Source organism: Hordeum vulgare, chromosome 1H (genome assembly GCF_904849725.1).
Source record: "Hordeum vulgare subsp. vulgare chromosome 1H, MorexV3_pseudomolecules_assembly, whole genome shotgun sequence".
Lineage (NCBI taxonomy): Eukaryota > Viridiplantae > Streptophyta > Magnoliopsida > Poales > Poaceae > Hordeum > Hordeum vulgare.
The window spans coordinates 485,590,940-485,607,466 of record NC_058518.1 but is presented as its reverse complement, the minus strand read 5'-3'; positions in this window follow the sequence as shown (position 1 = coordinate 485,607,466).

The window sequence follows — 16,527 nt, the reverse complement described above, 5'->3', positions numbered from 1 at the left end:
GCTCACGCGACAGTCACCCTGAATTTTAATACGTTCCTAGAGAAAGCTAAGTTGAAAGATGATGGAAGCAACTTTGTAGACTGGGCTCGTAATCTTAAGCTAATCTTACAAGCTGGGAAGAAGGATTATGTCCTTAATGCTGCGCTAGGAGATGAACCACCCGCTACGGCTGATCAGGATGTTAAAAACGCTTGGTTAGCACGTAAGGAGGACTACTCAGTAGTTCAATGTGCAGTCTTGTATGGCTTAGAACCGGGACTTCAACGTCGCTTTGAGCGTCATGGAGCATTTGAGATGTTCCAGGAGTTGAAGTTTATCTTTCAGAAGAACGCCCGGATCGAGAGGTATGAGACCTCCGATAAATTCTATGCTTGCAAGATGGAGGAGAACTCGTCTGTCAGTGAACATGTGCTCAAAAATGTCTGGGTACTCAAACCGTCTAGTTGAGCTGGGGATTGAACTCCCGCAAGAAGCTATCACTGACAGAATCCTTCAATCACTGCCGCCAAGCTATAAAGGCTTTGTGTTGAACTACAACATGCAAGGGATGAACAAGTCACCCGGCGAGTTGTTTGCGATGCTGAAAGTCGCAGAGTCAGAACTCCGTAAAGAGCATCAAGTGTTGATGGTGAATAAGACCACTAGTTTCAAGAGAAACGGCAAAGGAAAGAAGGGTAATTCAAAGAAGAGCGGCAAGCCTGTTGCCAATCCGACAAAGAAGCCCAAAGCTGGACCTAAGCCTGAAACGGAGTGTTACTATTGCAAGGGTATGGGTCACTGGAAGCGCAATTGCCCCAAGTATCTGGCAGATAAGAAGGTGGCCAAAGAAAAATCAGGTATATTTGATATACATGTTATTGATGTGTACTTAACCGGCTCTCGTAGTAGTGCCTGGGTATTCGATACCGGTTCTGTTGCTCATATTTGCAACTCGAAACAGGAACTGCGGAATAGACGAAGGCTGGCGAAAGATGAAGTGACGATGCGCGTAGGAAATGGTTCCAAGGTTGATGCAATCGCCGTCGGCACAGTGTCACTTCAGTTACCATCAAGATTAGTGATGAACTTAAAACATTGTTATTTAGTGCCTGCGTTGAGCATGAACATTATATCTGGATCTTGTTTATTGCGAGACGGTTACTCTTTTAAGTCAGAGAATAATGGTTGTTCTATTTCTATGAGTAACATCTTTTATGGTCATGCACCCAATGTGAGAGGATTGTTCATATTGAATCTTGATAGCGATACACACATACATAACATTGAGACCAAAAGGGTTAGAGTTAACAATGATAGCGCCATATTTTTGTGGCACTGCCGCTTAGGTCATATTGGTGTAAAGCGCATGAAGAAACTCCATGCTGATGGACTTTTGGAGTCACTTGACTTTGATTCACTTGACACGTGCGAACCATGCCTCATGGGCAAGATGACTAAGACTCCGTTCTCCGGAACAATGGAACGTGCAAGTGACTTGTTGGAAATCATACACACCGATGTGTGTGGTCCGATGAGCGTAGAGGCACGCGGTGGATATCGTTATTTTCTCACCTTCACTGACGATTTGAGTAGATATGGTTATGTCTACTTGATGAAGCACAAGTCTGAAACATTTGAAAAGTTCAAGCAATTTCAGAGTGAAGTGGAAAATCATCGTAACAAGAAGATCAAGTTCCTACGGTCTGATCGTGGGGGTGAATACCTGAGTTTCGAGTTTGGTGCTCACTTAAAACAATGTGGAATTGTTTCACAGTTGACACCGCCTGAAACACCACAGCGTAATGGTGTGTCCGAACGTCGTAATCGTACTTTATTAGAGATGGTGCGATCTATGATGTCTCTTACCGATTTGTCGTTATCATTTTGGGGTTATGCATTAGAAACAGCTGCATTCACTTTAAATAGGGCACCATCAAAATCCGTTGAGACGACACCATACGAACTGTGGTATGGCAAAAGGCCAAAGTTGTCGTTTCTTAAAGTTTGGGGATGTGATGCTTATGTCAAAAAGCTTCAGCCTGAAAAGCTGGAACCCAAAGCGGAAAAGTGCGTCTTCATAGGTTACCCAAAAGAGACAGTTGGGTACACCTTCTATCTCAAATCCGAGGGCAGAGTGTTTGTTGCTAAAAACGAAGCTTTTCTCGAGAAGGAGTTTCTCTCGAGAGAATTGAGTGGGAGGAAGATAGAACTTGACGAGGTTGTCGAACCTCTCATCCCTATGGATGGTGGGGCAGGACAAGGGGAAACCTCTGTCGTTGCGACGCCAGTTGAGGAGGAAGTTAATGATGATGATCATGAAACTCCGGTTCAAGTTTTTGTCGAACCACGTAGGTCGACGAGACCACGTGCTGCTCCAGAGTGGTACAACAATCCTGTCTTATCGATCATGTTGTTAGACAACAATGAACCTGCAAATTATGAAGAAGCAATGGTGGGCCCAGATTCCAACAAATGGCTAGAAGCCATGAAGTCCGAGATAGGATCCATGTATGAGAACAAAGTGTGGACTTTGGAAGTACTGCCTGAGGGCCGCAAGGCTATTCAGAACAAATGAATCTTTAAGAGGAAGACGGACGCTGACGGAAATGTAACCGTTTATAAAGCTCGACTTGTGGCAAAGGGTTTTTCACAAGTTCAAGGAGTTGACTACGATTAGACATTCTCACCCGTAGCAATGCTTAAGTCCGTCAGAATCATGTTAGCAATAGCTGCATTTTTCGATTATGAAATCTGGCAGATGGATGTCAAAACGACGTTCCTTAACGGTTTCCTTAAGGAAGAGTTGTATATGATGCAACCCGAAGGTTTTTTCGATCCTAAGAATGCTAACAAGGTGTGCAAGCTCCAGCGATCCATTTATGGACTGGTGCAAGCATCTCGGAGTGGGAACAAACGCTTTGATGAGGTGATCAAAGCATTTGGGTTTACACAAGTGGTTGGAGAATCTTGTATTTACAAGAAAGTGAGTGGGAGCTCTGTGGCGTTTCTAATATTATATGTGGATGACATATTGCTGATTGGAAACAACGTAGAGTTTTTGGAGAGCATAAAGGATTACTTGAATAAAAGTTTCTCTATGAAGGACCTAGGAGAAGCTGCTTACATTCTAGGCATTAAGATCTACAGGGATAGATCAAAACGCCTGATAGGACTTTCACAAAGCACATACCTTGATAAAGTTTTGAAGAGGTTCAAAATGGAACAGTCCAAGAAAGGGTTCTTGCCAGTTTTACAAGGTACGAGATTGAGTAAGACTCAATGCCCAGCAACTGATGAAGATAGGGAGCATATGCGCTCCATCCCCTATGCTTCAGCCATAGGTTCTATCATGTATGCAATGTTGTGCACTAGACCGGATGTTAGCCTGGCCATAAGTATGGCAGGTAGGTTCCAGAGTAATCCAGGAGTGGATCACTGGACAGCGGTCAAGAATATCCTGAAGTGCCTGAAAAGGACTAAGGAGATGTTTCTCGTATATGGAGGTGACGAAGAGCTCGCTGTAAAAGGTTACGTCGATGCAAGCTTTGACACGGATCCGGACGACTCTAAGTCGCAAACCGGATACGTATTTATTCTTAATGGGGGTGCGGTAAGCTGGTGCAGTTCCAAGCAGAGCGTCGTAGCAGATTCTACATATGAAGCGGAGTACATGGCTGCCTCGGAGGCAGCTAAGGAGGGTGTCTGGATGAAGCAATTCATGACGGATCTTGGAGTGGTGCCAAGCGCACTGAATCCAATAACCTTGTTCTGTGACAACACGGGTGCCATTGCCTTAGCAAAGGAACCACGGTTTCCCAAGAAGTCCAGACACATCAAACGACGCTTAAACCTCATCCGCGACTACGTCGAAGGGGAGGACGTAAATATATGCAAGGTGCACACGGATCTGAATGTAGCAGACCCGCTGACTAAACCTCTTCCACGTCCAAAGCATGATCAACACCAGAACTGTATGGGTGCTTGATTTATTACAATGTAATTCGCATGATGATGTGAGGGCTAGATTATTGACTCTAGTGCAAGTGGGAGACTGTTGGAATTATGCCCTAGAGGCAATAATAAATATAGTTATTATTATAATTCCTGTATCAAGATAATCGTTTATTATCCATGCTATAATTGTATTGAATGAAGACTCATTTACATGTGTGGATACATAGACAAAACACTGTCCCTAGCAAGCCTCTAGTTGGCTAGCCAGTTGATCAAAGATGGTCAGTGTCTTCTGATTATGAACAAGGTGTTGTTGCCTGATAACTGGATCACGTCATTAGGAGAATCACGTGATGGACTAGACCCAAACTAATAGACGTAGCATGTTGATCGTGTCATTTTGTTCCTACTGTTTTCTGCGTGTCAAGTATTTGTTCCTATCACCATGAGATCATATAACTCACTGACACTGGAGGAATACTTTGTGTGTATCAAACGTCGCAACGTAACTGGGTGACTATAAAGATGCTCTACAGGTATCTCCGAAGGTGTTAGTTGAGTTAGTATGGATCAAGACTGGGATTTGTCACTCCGTGTGACGGAGAGGTATCTCGGGGCCCACTCAGTAATACAACATCACACACAAGCCTTGCAAGCAATGTAACTTAGTGTAAGTTGCGGGATATTGTATTACGGAACGAGTAAAGAGACTTGCCGGTAAACGAGATTGAAATAGGTATGCGGATACTGACGATCGAATCTCGGGCAAGTAACATACCGAAGGACAAAGGGAATGACATACGGGATTATATGAATCCTTGGCACTGAGGTTCAAACGATAAGATCTTCGTAGAATATGTAGGATCCAATATGGGCATCCAGGTCCCGCTATTGGATATTGACCGAGAAGTCTCACGGGTCATGTCTACATAGTTCTCGAACCCGCAGGGTCTGCACACTTAAGGTTCAGCGTTGTTTTATGCGTATTTGAGTTGTATGGTTGGTTACCGAATGTTGTTCGGAGTCCCGGATGAGATCACGGACGTCACGAGGGTTTCCGGAATGGTCCGGAAACGAAGATTGATATATAGGATGACCTCATTTGATTACCGGAAGGTTTTCGGAGTTACCGGGAATGTACCGGGAATGACGAATGGGTTCCGGGAGTTCACCGGGTAGGGGGGGGGCAACCCACCACGGAGAAGCCCATAGGCCATGAGGGTGGCACACCAGCCCTTAGTGGGCTGGTGGGACATCCCAAAGGGGCCCTATGCGCCTAAGAAAGAAAAATCAAAGAGAAAGAAAAAAAAAAGGAGGTGGGAAGGGAAGGAAGGACTCCCACCCACCAAACCAAGTCCAACTCGGTTTGGGGGGGTGGAGCCTTCCCCCCTTGGCTCGGCCGACCCCCTTGGGGCTCCTTGAGCCCCAAGGCAAGGTCCCCTCCCTCCCACCTATATATACGGAGGTTTTAGGGCTGATTTGAGACGGCTTTTCCACGGCAGCCCGACCACATACCTCCACGGTTTTTCCTCTAGATCGCGTTTCTGCGGTGCTCGGGCGGAGCCCTGCTGAGACGAGATCATCACCAACCTCCGGAGCGCCCTCACGCTGCCGGAGAACTCTTCTACCTCTCTGTCTCTCTTGCTGGATCAAGAAGGCCGAGATCATCGTCGAGCTGTACGTGTGCTGAACGCGGAGGTGCCGTCCGTTCGGTACTAGATCGTGGGACTGATCACGGGATTGTTCGCGGGGCGGATCGAGGGACGTGAGGACGTTCCACTACATCAACCGCGTTCACTAACGCTTCTACTGTACGGTCTACAAGGGTACGTAGATCACTCATCCCCTCTCGTAGATGGACATCACCATGATGGGTCTTCGTGCGTAGGAAAATTTTTGTTTCCCATGCGACGTTCCCCAACAGATTCTCGGCTGGTCTTTCTCGCCGAAAGTTATGGGTGTGTTTGTCCATGAGTTTGTCGCTGCCACCTGAAACACTTGGTTGAGTTATCAAAGATCTCTCTTTCTCTGATTGTTTGAGGAGAACGTCTCATAGGTTGTTAAGACTTCGACGTTGTTATCCGGCGATGTTGCTAAATGATTCTTGGAGGATGAGACCCCGAGGATAGCCTCTCCAATTTTTGCTACTTGCCTAACAACCCAGCAAGTTGGAAGGCTATGGGTCGAGCTTGTGTTCGGCAATGTGGAGTGTATGGGGCATGGACTGTCCAATTGTTCATCAAGGACAGTTCTGGATCCATCAAGGAGTTTATTCTTTTTCTTAGTGGGCCCGTGTTTGGCCGACCGACATTGGGGTGTGCGCTTCCTCCAAGCTCATGTGGGTTGCTCTGCGTAGATTGACTCCATTCACATTTCTTGAGTATGCTAGGTGCTTTCCATTTCACAATACTTGCGTAGCAATGTAGAAATCTCGACGAAGTTGTTGATGTGACGGTGGGCGAGGCTGTTGAGGATTCCTTTATCATGGAAGTTATGCCAGAAGGTTTCTATGATTTCCTTGCCACTATGGTCCGGTATCTGATTTTTGGCCAGGAGGAATCTAGCCTAGAAGTGTTGGACTGCCTCCCCTTGTTGTTGCTTGACGCGACATAGGTCCCATATATCAGACCTCTCCGAATTACTGAGAGAGTGTCTAGCATGGGAGGTGGGTGGGGATTTTTTTTGCATCCTGCTAGAATGTGAACCCCCAGTTTTGTTGGTTGTGTTTAATACCGCCGGGGAGTGCATTTTGCTGGGTTCGGGATCCGGATTCTCAGCTGGACATTGCCGCACGGAATCTAAGTCTCACTTCGAATCAAGTTGGGGGTAGATCTTGGATTCTGTATTAGAGGGGCCATCCGGATTGTCGGGGATCTGAACATAGACCATCCTAAGCTCTGGTGGCTGGGTAGGCAAACTTGCAGCCGGGTCCTCGAGGGTGGCAACCAAATGCATGATAGGTGGGACGTAGATTTCCCTGTCGTCGGGCTTAACCCCGATCTAATCATAGACCGAGGGTTGATTGTTCACTATCCCCATGGCCTGGATCCGGCCGAGCAACTCATTTAGCGTCGCGATTTATGCGGAGTCCATGTTTTTAGAGTACATGGGGTCAACCTGCAATGTCGTCGTTCCAAGGGTTCTTAAAGTTGTGTCACGACAGTGTTCATCCAATGATGATTTGGATATGTCGACTCGTTCGGAATCTAGGGTCGGACCCAGGGTGGAGGACGCCTTGAGGGCATGGTCCACCTCTCCCGACGTCAGCGTGTCGATGCTTAATAGTTGTTCAAGGTGAGTTGAAAGTTTTGTCAGAATAAGACCCCCAGGAGTCGGCGACGAGCTATAGATTCCCAAACCTGATCTCCTGATCGAGAAGGGGGGGGGTTCCGATCCGGCCAAGGTGATGGTCATATCAGTATGCAACATGACGCTACCGAACACGAAGATCTCTGTGGGGACGAAAACGTCCCTCTTGCAGATTTCGTTGCTGATGATTATGCGAGCCATCGATACCTCCACGATCCCACAATAGAAGTCTCAATGAAAGCACCAATGTCGATGTCAAAACTGGCGAATCTCGGGTAGGGGGTCCTGAACTATGGATATTGGATCGATGGGTAACATGAGACAAGGGAGACGATTTTTACCCAGGTCCGGGCCCTCTTGTTGGATGTAAAACCCTATGTCCTGCTCTTGTTTATATTGATGATGGAGTGTTGAATACAGAGCTAATCTACCTTGAGATCGTATGTTGTGGTCAAAACCCTAGGAATAATGATCTTAATCTACCCTACGGACTAAAAACCCTCTGGTCTATATAGATACCAGGGGTACCTAGGTTTACACAATGTCGGTTACGTCAAGGAGTGGCCATGCAAAATATTCCATCATGACTTGGAGTGCACGCCACGGCTTAGAAGGTCTCCATCTTGGACACGGTGCCATCACAATCTTCGGTCCCTCCACGACGGTCATAGAGCGACACACCTGTCCAACCCATAGAGATAGGCCGGCGGCCCGAGGACGCCTTCCTGGACTCCCTCAGTGATGATGTGTGAACATACTTATTCCTCGTTGAAATAATAGTGTTGTTTAAGTCGGGGGCACGCGATGGTGAACTCCTACCAACCTCCTCCCTAGGGGCATGCGAGTAGTGCTTTGCTTCGAGAGAGCTAATAAAAATCTTGCAATTAGTATGTGAGTTCTTAATGACTAATGTGAATCCATGGATATACGTACTCTCACCTCCACATGTTTGCTAGCCTCTTCGGTTCCGTGCATTTCCCATTCTCACCTCGAGGATCGGTGCAACTTTCACGAGTGCATTCAAACCCTGTGACATGATACGCTCTGTTGCACATAAGCCTCATTATATCTTCCTCAAAACAGCCACCGTACCTACCTATCATGGCATTTATAGACATTCCGAGATATAATTCCATGCAAACTTCCACCGTCACTACATATGACCTATACTTCCATTGTCATATTGCTTTGCATGATTGTAAGATAGCTAGCATGATATTTACATGTCTTGTGCGTTGTTTGATATCTTTTGCTATGCTAGATCATTGCACATCCTGGTACACTGCCAAAGGCGTTTTCATATCGAGTTGTAAGTACATAAAAGGGTGATGATCATCATTATTTAGGTCACTGTCTCAGTGAGGAAAGGATGATGGATTCAATGATCCCCCCAAGTTGGGAAGATACTCCGGATGAAAATAAAAAGAAAGTGGATAAATAGAAAAAAAGGAAAAAATAAAAAGAGAAAAAAATAATAAATGAATAAATAAATGAGAGAAAAGAGAGAAGGGACAATACTACTACCTCTTATTCCACACTTGTACCTCAAAGTGGCACCATGTTCTTCATATAGAGAGTCTCTTCTTTTGTCACTTCCATATGCTAGTGGGAATTTTTCATTACAAAACTTGGATTGTATAATCCAATGACGGGCTGATACCTGTGATCTGCGTTGGTTTTTCCGTGAAGTGGAGCGGGTTATCGCAGCACAATGTGGGTAAGTATTTCCCTTAGTTATGAAACTAAGGTTTATCGAACCAATAGGAATATCAACCACAACCATCTTCAGCGGTTCCACACAAAAGAACAAACAACTTGCACCCAACGCGGGCAATAGGATTGCCAATCCTCGTGTATTGTTATTTGCAAGCAAGTGAGGTGTGTAGATAATTATAGATAGGAAAATGAAATAAAAACAAGTAAATAACATCAAGGTATTGAATGTTTTATGAACACGTTGTGAATAGGCCCGGGGGGCATAGCTTTCCCTAATGGCATCTCTCATGAAAAATAGCATACGGTGGGTAAACAAATTACCGTTGGGCAATTGGTAGAAAAGCGGATGGTTATGCGATATTCATGACAATGATCATGTGTATATAGACATCACGTCCATAAACAAATAGGCTGACTCCTGCCTGCACCAATTACTATTACTCCACTCATCGACCGCTATCCAACATGCATCTAGAGTGTTAAGTAAAACAAAGTAATGCATGGAGAACAATTACATGATGTAGACAAAGTAAACTCAAGCAATATGAATAAACCCCATCATTTTATCCTTAGTAGCAGCAACACAAAGACGCATCTTGTCCCCTTCTGTCTATGGGATATAGAAACTCGCGAGGTTGAGCCTACCACAACACACCTCTCTCACGGAAGAAATATCGATCTAGTTGGCTAAACTATTTCAATAGATCAGATAGAATTATGAAGCTATCATAATCATGCACATAAGAATCATATAAGTATTCACAGGAGACTCAAATATTTATCATGAATAATCTGAACATAGACCCATACTTCATCGGATCCCAACAAACGCACTGCATAAAAGGAATTACATCATATGGATCAAAGAGAAGATGCAATGATCACTGTATTGAAGATCAAAGAGATGGAGATTGCCATCTAGGTACTGACTATGGACCCGTAGGTCTGTGGTGAACTACTCACACATCATCGTAAGGGAAACAAGGTTGATGAAGAGGCCCTCCATGATCGATCCCCCCTCTGACATGGTGCCGAAACGGAGCTCCAGATGGAATCCCATCAAAACAGAGACTTGCAACGGTGTAAAAAGTGTTTGGGGACTCCCTTTGGTATTTTTTGGGTAGATGAGAATTTATAAGCCATAGAACGGAGTCAGAAGCGCCACGAGGGAGGCACAAGCCATCAAGGCGGTCCCAGGTCGCGCCCTGTTGGCTTGTGGACCCCTTGTGAGGCCTCCATCCTTCTTTCGATGCTCGTTGGTCTTCTTTTGGTCTAGAAAAAATCACCAAAAAGTTTTAGGGCAATTGGACTTCGTTGGGTATGGAAAACCCAAAAAGTGAAAAACACCCAAAAAATAACAACTCGCACTAGGCATTGGGTCAACAGGTTACCGCTCAAAATTAATATAAATTGGTAAATAAATACCCCAAAAGTATTTTAGAATGATAATATATCAGCTGGGACAATACAAAATTATAGATACGTTGGACACGTATCACGGGCTTCCTCAAATGCCCGAGGTCTTCATGAGCAAACAAGTTACATGCACACCCACTTAGCTTTAGTTGAGCTTTCGTATACTTATAGCTCTAATGCATCCGTTGCATTGCAATCCCTACTCCTCGCATTGGTATCTATTGATGGACATCTCCATAGCCCGTTGATACGCCTAGTTGATGCAAGACTTTCTTCTCCACTTTCACCCCTTTGAAACCTACCACCATATTCTATTCCACCTTTATGCTATATCGATGGTTCACGCTCATATATTGTGCAACTAATAAAAAATCTTTAGCATGTTAAAAAGTAAGATCCAATTGCGCGACTTGACACCATGGTGCTTAACATTTGTATTTATGTGGTGAGGACGGAGCCATGCTATATTTATATGATAAAATGAATAATGGGTGAACATTCTTTAAGGATTGTATGCTTCGAAACTTGATGATTATGTTGCTTATGTTTAAAAGCATTACTATGTTGATGCTTATTAATTCATCTTTCTCAATGATCAAACCTGCAATAGATTACATCTTGCGTAGCATATCACATCAAAAATTTGTTTTTATCATTTACCTACTCGAGGGTGAGCAGGAATTAAGCTTGGGGATGCTGATACGTCTCCAACATATCTATAATTTTTGATTGTTCCATGCTATTATATTATCATTTTAGGATATTTTTGGGGAGTTTATATACCAATTAATATTATTTTTTTAGCACTAACCTATTGACCTAGTGCCTAGTGCTAGTTTATGTTTTCTGCGTGTTTTTTACTTTTCACGTTTACAGTACCAAATGAAGTACAATTGCCACAAAACTTTTTGATGATTTTTCCTAGATCAAAAGAAGACATGGAAGCCTTGGGAGGAGGCCAAAAGCCTAACGAGGGAAGCACGACCCAACAGGGTGCGTCGTGTTGCATTATGCTCTCCTCGGTTGCCTCAACAGGGCGTGTCGTGTTGCATTGTGCTCTCCTCGGTTGCCTCCTCGTGTACGTCTTCGTCCTATAAATTCACATATATCCCAAAAAGCCTAGAGAGCCTCCCGAAACAATTTTCCCCGCCGCGGCAAGTCTACGTTCCGCCGTATGCCCATCTGGAGCCCTTTTCTGGTGCCTTGTCGGACGGGGGGGGGGGGGGGGGTCAATCACAGAGGGCCACTACATCATCCTTGCTGCTCCCATGGTGACGTGTGAGTAGTTCACCATAGACCTACGAGTTCATAGTTAGTACCTAGATGGCTATCTCTCTCTCTCTTGATCTTTAATACAATGATCATCGTATCTTTGCTTTGATCTATCCGATGTAATTCTTATGTGCGGTGCATCTGTTGGGATCCAATGAATTGTGGGCTTATGTTCAGATTATTCATGATAAATATTTGAGTCTTCTCTGAATTCTAAATACGATTCTTATGTGCGCATGATCATTATAGATTCGTTAATCTTTTGATTTTCTTTGGCCAAGTAGATTGATCTTTGTTCACTAAGAGGAGTGCGTTGTAGTGGGTTCAATCTGAAAGATTTCTATATCCAAGTGACATAAAGGGGACAAGATACGTCTTTGTATTCTTGCCACTAAGGATAAAACGATGAGGTGAGTTCATATTAATTGAATTCTCTTTGTCTACATCATGTCAATGCTCTCCAACATTACTCTGTTTTTACTTAATACTCTAGATGCATGTTGGATAACGATCGATGGGTGGAGTAATAGTAATGGTTGCAGGCAGGAGTCGGCATATTTGCTTATGGACGTGATGCCTATATACATATGATCATTACCGTTAATATCACATAACTATTAGTTTTTATATTAATTGCCCAACAATAATTTGTTTACCCATTGTATGGTTGCTTTCATGAGAGATGCCACTAGGAAGAACTATTGCCCTCGGGTCTATTCACTTATAAGTTTACGAATGCTACAATTCCTCGTTGCCTTTATTTATTTTTCACTTTGCAACTTCCAACCACACTACTTATTTGCTTGCAAATAACGAGACAAGGGGATTGAAAACCCTCTTGCTCACGTTGGGTGCAAGTGTTTGTTTCTCTTGTGTGCAGTCGCTGAAGACGGGGTTTGGTTGTTACTCCTATTGGTTCGATAAACCTTGGTTCTCGACTGAGGGAAATACTACCTATATTGTGCCGCATCACCCATTCCTTTTCATGAAAGAACCCAACGCATGTCACAAGTATCACCCGTCATTACTCTTTTTTCCTCTTACCTCTCTGCCTTTTTTGTTCCATTCCCTCCACTTCCTCCTCATCCCAACCAAATAGTAGGGAGTCAAGCTAAAACAATCTTGTGAGCACTATGTTGATAGGTTTTTTTGTCAACAGATTCGTACCCCCTCTCTATCACAATGAGTTTCTCTCTACCAACGTTGTGAAGCTAACAAAAGCTTTGTTTGGGAGACAATTGAACTCTGGGATTTCCATGATCCACACAAAGGCTTCTATGACGGTTGGCTTCTTCTGTAGGGCATTGGTCAAGGTGGCCTTATCACAATGACTTCACAATTATAAAATACTTCCTTCGTCCGGAAATCCTTGTCCGAGGAATGGATGTAACTAGATATATTTTAGTTTTAGATACATCCATTTTTGCCAAAAGTGATTCCGGACGGAGGGAGTACTATGCCATGCCATTCAGGAGCAACAATTGACTTTGTTTGGCTCTTTGAGGACTTGGTTAAAATCCCGTGTTCTACATGATTTATTGTCATGTTATCTATACCTACTATTAAAAGAAATGGGTATTCTTAGTCCATGCTGCATTTTTTCTTAAAAAACAATTCAGGGAGGCAATGGAGTTCGAACTCACCATCTTCCATTGTATCCTTTGATGTGACCAGCTAAGCTAGCTGGTGTGCTTGATAATGAAATGGATTCACCATATAAATAGTATTACTACTCCGTGTTTTTTTGTCATGCCTGCATGGACAGATAGTCCCTGCAGTCCATTTCTCATATATTGGTCGTTTGCATTGCCAAAAAATATTGCAAACAAGAGGATTCGAACCGTGGTCACATAGAAACATGCGAGAGTTGCTAGTGAACTAAGCTAGCAGGTATTTCATGTTTGTTGGACAAGGTTAACATATTTGAACATTATTATCTTCAAGCCTTGGCCGTTCCGGCAGATCTGGCTTATGATCGTGTATGAAACATGATTTGTTGCCAACTAATTAGTCCCACCTAACCTCTATGAATTAAATTCTACCAATTTATATAGGTCAATGAGTTATACATAATCGACAAGGAGATTCAGTTTTGTGGCCGCCTCCGCATCCCGTGCCGCCACCTGGCGCTCGTCCGCAACTTACGACCGCTGCACATCCACAGGCATGGTTGTAGCCAAATTGACCACCGATGTTAGCTTTTTCTGTTGCCGGTTGCAGCAAAAATCGCAGCACCGCCATTGTCACCACAAACTTCTTCGTGGTCGTTGCAACAAATCATGTTGCCGGTCGTACCAAAAATCGTGAAGCCAAGTGCGATGTAGCAAAATGACATGGTGCTCGTCCACGACTGACGACCACTACGCATCCACAGACATGGTTGTAGCAAGATTGACCGCCGGTGGTAGCTTTTTCTGCTGCCGGTTGGAGCAAAATTTGCAGCACCGCCGTGTCCACCACAAACTTCATCGTGGCCGTTGCAACAAATCATGTCGCCGGATGTAGCTTTTTTCGTTTTCGGTTGTAGCAAAAATCGTGAAGCCATGTGCGATGTAGCAAAATGCAACACCAATGATAGCAGATAGGGATGCTGGTTGTAGCCAATTGTGATGGCGGTTGAAACATGTAGCAAAAATCGATGTTGGTTCCAGCATCCCTGTGTCGTGGGTGTGCCTCGCCGTCGCAGTTATGTAGCTCGTCCGCCGAAGATGGGAAAAGAGGTGGTCGTGCGCACGGGGATGGGGGATGATAGATAAGTCTATGTACTATGGTCTTTGTGGGGCTGCAGCACATGGTCCTTTGTGGGGCTGCAGCACATGGTCCTTGTGGCTGTTAGTATAGAATCCTTGACCATCAAGGACTGACAATTAGGATAGCATCTTGGACTAGCATCTTAGCAGCATCTTAGACTAGCATCTTAGCATATGCTTGGCTGGCTAGCAGCCTATAAATACGTATTCCCAACCCCTCAGGTTGGCATGGCATTGTGTGGGAAATAAACCAATGAAAATTGTCCCAACTCTCCTAGTGTCATCCACAACTATCAATGCTCAGGCTGAAAGGTCTAACAAGTGGTATCAGAGCCTCGTATCTTGTACCCTGAGCATTTCCTGCTCACCTCTCTCACCGGGAGCTGAGCAGCCTAAGCCGGTAGCAGCAGCTGCTCCGACTGCCCCTAGTTACCTCCCTCCGTCTGGACTGTCGAGCAGTAGGTCGTCAGCAACAGCCTCCTCTTCACGCAACAGCCCCCTGCAGCGAGCCATGTCTGCAGGTTGCTCTCAGCACACGGCTACATCGAGCATATGGCGTCGGCAGGAGGCTGAGCGCGCCGTGGCAGAGGAGCGTGAGCGAGCAGCTGTAGCAGCAGCTGCTGCGGCAGCAAGGGTGTTAAGGCTGGCTGCAGCGGAGCTGGCAACAGCCAGAGCGGAGGTAGAAGCAGCCAGGGCGGAGGTAGAAGCAGCAGCAGCAGCGGAGGCAGCACGTGAGGCTACAGCGGGTGCCAAGGCACTCCGCGTCGGCTCTGGCAGCTCCAACGGTTCCGCGCCTGTGGACGACGGTGCCGACGCAGACCGTGCCAAAGTGGCGCAAGAGCGGACAGCGCAGTGGGCAGTCGAGCACGCCCGCGCTCCAGGTGGAGGTGCGCACGGCGACGGCGGCTGCAACGACCAGGACCGCGGCCTCTACGAGGTCCGGACTGTGGTCAGGGATGTTGGTCCCAGTGTTGGGTGGCCTACCCTCACTAAAACCAACTACGTCGAGTGGGCCGCGATCATGAAGATCAGGCTCCAGGTGCGGCGGCTGTGGGAGGCAGTCCAGGACAGCAACCTCGACCACCAAGAAGATCGACTGGCGCTGGACGCCCTCATCGCCGCAGTCCCGCCCGAGATGCAGTTCTAGCTTTCCAACAAGCGGACTGCCAAGGAGGCTTGGGACGCCATTGTCGCGGCACGCATCGGCAGCGACCGTGCTCGCAAGTCCACACTGCAGGCACTTCGTAAGGAGTGGGAGAGCCTGGCTTTCAAGCCAGGTGAGGACGTTGATGACTTTGCTCTCCGTCTCAGCACTCTACTGCAGAAGATGGTGAAGTTCGGCGATGCCACCTACATCGAGGAGAGAGCTGTCGAGAAGCTTTTCCGGTGCATTCCCGAGAAGTACAAGCAGATGGCTCGCTCGATCGAGTCTTCGCTGGACCTCTCCACGATGACGATCGAGGAGGCGATAGGTCGCCTCAAGGTCATCGACACCGACGAGCCACAGCCTCCCTCGGGGCCCATCACCACTGGCGGGAAGCTGCTCCTAACTCGGGAGCAGTGGGATGCCAGCCTTGGTGACAAGAAGAAGGGGGGGCCTTCTTCCACGACGGACGGCCGCAAGCGCGGCAAGCAGCGCAAGGCGCGAAGGGGCGGCAAGGCACAAGGACGTGCCGAAGGTGACGCCCGCAGAGGCGCCAAGGACGGCGTCGCTGGCAAGCCCAAGACGGCACAGGACAACAGCTGCCACAACTGTGGCCGGCTTGGCCATTGGGCCAATGAGTGTCGCCAACCACGACAAGGCCATGCTCACGTCGCACAGGCGGCGGAGGAGGAGACGGCTGTGTTCATGGCGCATGCAAGCATCGAGCTACCTTCAGCGACACCAGTCGCAAAGGCTCCCCTCCACCTCGACGAGCCAAAATCACACGCTCTTCTTAGCGATGGCTCCGGGAAGGACAAGACTGCGGGGTGGTGCCTCGATACCGGCGCCACCTACCACATGACCGGTCGAAGGGAATTCTTCGCCGAGCTCGACTCCGACGCGCGAGGCTCCGTCAAGTTTGGGGATGCCTCAGCTGTGGAAATTAAGGGCGTCGGCTCTGTCATCTTCACCACCAAGACGGGAGAG